This window comes from Chrysochloris asiatica, unplaced genomic scaffold, assembly GCF_000296735.1.
Source record: "Chrysochloris asiatica unplaced genomic scaffold, ChrAsi1.0 scaffold00017, whole genome shotgun sequence".
Lineage (NCBI taxonomy): Eukaryota > Metazoa > Chordata > Mammalia > Afrosoricida > Chrysochloridae > Chrysochloris > Chrysochloris asiatica.
Genome location: NW_006408535.1, coordinates 32,192,247 through 32,197,968, shown reverse-complemented (window position 1 = coordinate 32,197,968; position 5,722 = coordinate 32,192,247). Strand labels below are relative to the sequence as shown.

Here is a 5,722-nt window from a genome sequence, read left to right as displayed (position 1 = left end):
TGTATGATGTTCTTGATGTCTATATTAAAATACAAATTCCTTTAAATTTAACATTTTTGAGATTGACGTGCATCATACAATTAATGGCAGGCTGCTGTTATTAAGTACAGTGGAGTCAGCGCTGACTCATAGAAACCCTGGGTTTGAACCTCCAGCCTTGTGGTTAACAGTCCAGAGCTTAACCTATAGCGCCATACCAGAACTCAAAAAAATAGAACCAGACACCAGCATCATTTGGACTCAAGACCCCTGGTTTACAAGAGCAGTGCTCTAAACCCTGAGCTATGGAACTTTCATTCATTAACGGCATGTCATAGTTGAATTGAAAGTATTGCTTTTCTTTCTTAATGGTATATAAAACAATGATGTATCTTATAATCAATGGCAAGAACCTTTAATTCCTAAAGTTCTGCAACTGCTGTAGCCAATTTTTTATGGAAAAAGGGAAAGATTTTAGAAGACTAGAGATGGGCCCTTAGAGGTCCAATGTTCAGAAAGAACACTAAAATCCAGCTCCATCTTGTAACCAGCCCACATCCAAGGAGTGTGACTGGGCCTGTTGGTATCTTACCCACCTAACTTTCGTTCTTATCCTCCTTTTTTTCAATCAGTCATTTTGGTTAGTTTTTATTTAGAGACTGACTAAGAAAAAGGATCAGAAAATCTGCGCTTTGCCCCCACAACCTGGCATTCGGGTTTTGATTTATGTGTAGTTTCAAGTTTTCCTATGCTGGTTTTCTATTAAACACCTGGTGATACACATCTGTGTCTGTGCTGTTTTGCTCCAGCTGAGAGCTTGTCTTCCTCATGCTGATACACAGAACAAGGGCTCTTCCCCACAGCACTGCCCCAGGTATCTTTCTGAGCAACACAATTTTAAAAAAATGTCTTTGAGTCCACTCTGACTCATGGTGACCGCGTGTCTCTCAGAGTAGCTGCTCCACAGGGTTTTATTGGCTGTAATCTTACAGTCAGATTTCCAGGACTTTCTTCCACAGCACCACTGAGCAGGGGTGAACTGCTAACCTTTAGGTTAGAAGTTTAGTGCAAACCATTTGCACCACCCAAGGACCAACTGCATGAAGATATAATCAATGCATAGCCTTTCAGGATCTAGCCCAGGAATCAGGACTTTGCAGTGAGTGAGGCCTAACCTGAGAGTCTGCTCATCCCCTCAGTCACTGTCCCACTCACTCTCCTCTTCTCCAAGTGTCATGGAGTTCTTCTCCATCTCCCTCAGCCCTGCACATAAGTCATTGGTGTTCCAGGCCTTGCTGCTCAGGGTGCACAGCAGTCCTCCCTTTTTCTTGCTTTGATAGTAGTCATCTACTACCACAGTCTGCATGCAGCTGGGCCATGTCTCAGAATTTGAGACATTGGTCATGGCCACTGCTGGCCAGGAAGCAGCCACAGAGAGAGAAGGCCAGCTCCTCCACAGGCTCCCCAGTGTGAGAAAGAACTCTTGTGGACAGGGTCCATCTTCAGGAATTCACAAGATTGCTAGGCCTGGTAAACAGATTGTTGATTTACATACAGGGAGGGATATGTAACCTGGCTGTTCTAGAACTAGGAAATTTAAGTAAGAATACAGCCATTAAGAAAATGGGCAAGCCATTGTGGCTTCCCTGGGGGGGAGGGAAAATGGGACATGCTAAGAATTATATATGGGGAACTGGAACTGGAAGGGGGGTTTTTTGGAGACATGTATAAAAACCGTTAGTGGCAGGCCATGTGGCAAGTCTGCCTGTGTCTACTGGGTCAGGCGTCCAATTTTGCAAAATCGAATAAAGAAAACTTCACACTTGCTAAAATTAGTACAGATTGGATTACTTGAGTGTTTTTCAGTATAGACAACATTTCTCACACCAGAGTGTGGTTCCACACTGCCCACAACTCAGTTTGACAGTATGTTCACAGCCCTGATGATTTCATCAGTGGAGCCATGCACAGAAGACTCTTAGTGACAGAAACCATGCATGCAATTGATGGACTCGGCTCTCAGGGCAAAGCAATCACTCCTGGGCCCAAAGCTGTTCCAGTTGAAGTAGATGGTACCTTCACTGAAGCCACAGGCTACCTTCTTCCCACACTTCATGAGGGTGACCAAAGTCAGGTCCCCAGACTGAAAAAATTCTGATAGCAGTTCAAACTGACACCATTTGATGTTGAACATGCCAAGGCAGCCATCCCCACTGGCTGTAAGAAAATACTTCTTGGCGAGGTTCAAAATTATACTTGTTGTTAAGTGCCGTCAAGTCGGTTCCGACCCATAGCAACCCTGTACAGGGTTTCCGAGGGTGTAAATCCTTACGGAAGTAGAAAGCCTCATCTTTCTCCCACGGAGTGGCTGGTAGTTTCAAACCTCTGACCTTAAGTTTCACAGCCCGATTTGTAACCACTACGCTACCAGAGCTCCTTAAAACTATACTAGAGATTGCAAAAACCATGTGGGGGCCATGTCTGACTTCTCTGACTTCACAACAGGGTAAAGAGAATCAAACTCAAAATCAGCCTAAGGTCAGTTCCTATGAAGTGAAGGTCAGACATGCCTTCACCGTACAACCTTCCTCACCCCATTCTGACACCAAACATCCCTCCCACAGCACTCTCTGCTTCACATCTGCGTTCAACAACCTATCGCAATGGCCACCAGAATTCATAACTCACAATTACAGGGTTTATTAGAGAAGTGAACAGGTTACAATCCAGGATCAAACCCAACTCAGGATGCAGCAGTTTTTCAGTCAGAAATGCCTCTTGTCTGCCATACTGCAGGCATGCCTCACTCTTGTCTTCAGCTTCTCAAAGTCTTGTGATCCCGCCTCTGCTCTGCTCTGCTCAGGCAAATGTTACAAAGCTCTTTTAGGCAGTCTGTGAATGCCCAGAGGGCACATTCTGCAACCTAGTCTCTTGCCCATGTTGTTGTTAGGTGCCATCAAGTCGGTACCCACTCATAGTGATCTTATGCTCAGCAGAATGAAACATTGCCCGATCCTGGGCCACCCTCACTACTGTTGCCACGCTTGAGTCCATCGATGCTGCCACTTGGCCAATCCATCTCGTTGGGGGTCTTCTTCTTTATCTCTGACCCTCCACCTTACCAAACATGATATCCTCTCCAGTGACTGGTCCCTCCTGACAATATGCCCAAAATATGAGAAACGAAATTTGGCCACCTTGGCCTCCAAGGTGCACTTCTTCCAAAACAGATCCATTGATTCTTATGGCACTTTCAATATTCTCCTCCAACACGGTAACTCAACACTGTAACATCAATTCTTCTACGATCTTCCTTATTTACTGTCCAGCTTTCAGTTTTACTGGATCCATGGGTGCAGAGCCCACAGCTGCTCTATCTCTCCAGGCTACCAGAAGCAGACTTTGTAGAAACAAGAGGAGGTAGGACTCCTGGTTTCCATGGGAGAACGGAGAATGACTTGTTTGAATAAATCTGCATTCTGCATTTTGTCAGAGAACTGAAGCTCCATATTCCGGGATAAAAGGCACTGTGCCTGGTCCCTGGGATAAGGAGGGTTGTTTCGCGAGGGAACTTAATCACGACTACAATGGGAATACAGTGGAAAGGATAATTTGCAATTAAGCCATTCAAAGTCCTCCAGAATGTTTCCTTGTTGTTGTTAAGTGCCATCCAGTCAATTGGGACCCAGTATAGGGTCAGAACCGACTCAATGGGACTTAACAACAACAACAACAATAGGGTTTCCAAGGAGCAGCTGGTGAGCTTGAACTACCAATCTTGCAGTTCAAACAATTTTGCAGTCTGACATATTAGCCCACAGCACCACATCAGGGCTCCCCGGAATTTCTAGGCAGCACATAGTATTAATTATACTTTCCATTGCAATCATGTCTGTAATCTGGTTTCTGTTTCAACTAATTCAAGAAAAGAAAAAGGGGGGCAGGCTTTGAAACTATGCTTGCAACTTTTCTTTAATTTTGAGGTATTTTTCAAAAGGTCTTATAAAAAATAAAAATAAATAAAAAAACAGCATTTACCCAAGGACGAAGTACAGAAGAGTTAGGAAAGAAGGAGGAATGGAAACAGAAAATACAGAGCAGAAATGGAATTGTGACTACATTGTGGGGATTGCAATCAATGACGTGAAACAGAATGTGTGAATTGTTGAATGAAAAACTGATCTGCTAGGAACTAGATGATGCCTGGTTACCACTACCAAACACTCCAGAAGGGATCACATTAGAAGGTCCTGGATAGAGTGGGAAACAATGTGGAACAAAACTCAAAGTTGTAGAAATCCAGACTTACTGGTCAGACGGAGAGTGGAGGAACCCGAGACAATGATGCTTGGCTATCCTTCAGGCCTGGAATGGAATTCACCCTCACAGACCAATTTTCAAACAAGTGGTAGTTAGGCATACAGGGAGGACAATACTAGTGAGGTATGTTCACCATTCAAGGGTAACATTTACCTGGGGACAAGCTTCAGAGAAGTTAGGAAGGAAGGTAGAATGGAAATAGAAATGACAGTGAAATGGGATACCTGTAATTACATGGAAGGAATTACAATCATTGAGATGAAACAAAGTGTTTGATTTGTTGATATGCTCTGTAAACCTTCACTCAATTTACCATGAAAGAAAGAAAACACAAAAATCATTTCAGTGGGCAAGTCAATGTGAAAGCTTCTAAATTGAAGGACACCTGAGTCAAATTTTTTAATGCAAGTATGTTGTGAAATAGCCACAGCTAGAAAGATGACAATAAATGTAAGAAAATTGGAGACGAAAGACCAAAGTGGCCAAAAAAAAAGGGGGGGTGGAGGGGGCAAAAATCAAAGTCTGGCATGATCCCCTAAAATTCTTGTAAGGGCCAGGATGGAATATCTGGGTGTTTTTGCATGTTAAAGAGCCAGATTATGTGCAAGCAAAAGAGGTATGTAGAGTCCTGGCATAATAGATGGAGTCCAGGCAGGACTTCTAAAGTTATGACTTGCTATTTGGCCTTGATATGAAAGTGATAACAAACAACCCTAAGCATGAATTCACATAGAAAGCATGTTAGGCTAATCTCATCTCCTGCCCTGATGAGGGTGATTCAGGAAATACAGGAAATATTTTGCATATTGACTTCACCAGAGCACTTTATAGCATCTCTCAATACAATGAAGAGATATTACAACTAACAAAGCCAAAAGTTATGAGACTGTGACACAGAGCTGCCTCCTCAGGTCTATCTTGTCATCATGTTCACAAATGACTTAGATGTAGAGCTGAAATTGTGTAACGTGAATACATGACAAGAGAAAGCAAATAGCATGGATGATAGAATCAAAAACTAAAAAGTTTTTGCCAGACTGAAGCAGAGGAAATTTCACAGATACAAATTTCCTGTCCTTGGCAGCATAAAGATAATAAGGTAATTACCTAAGTACAGGACCAGGTGGGGTGGTGATGAGTGCTTGCCCAAGTGCCAGGGGCTATGCTAGTCTCTGGGGATACAACATCGAACCTGGGACCCCACCCTCCTGTTAGCAGGAAATGCTTGTATAAGCAAATAAACAAGACATTCACATTGGACAACAAAGACTTCTGGCGCTAAAGAGTTCAAAGCAAGAGTGTTTTCATTCACTTTTGTGGGAAGAGTCAATGATAAGAACAGAGGATCTGGGAGGTCAGTCTATGATGAAAACAATTACAGTGTGAAAGAAGATAAACACAGAGGAACAGAGACTCGGGTGGT

The 5,722-nt window shown here is 43.2% G+C and overlaps 1 pseudogene; it reads right to left on the bottom strand.

Moving 5' to 3' along the window:
- Positions 1-1,174: 1,174 nt before the first annotated feature.
- On the bottom strand, positions 1,175-2,577 carry LOC102830419 (annotated as a pseudogene).
- Between the last annotated feature and the right edge of the window lie 3,145 nt (positions 2,578-5,722).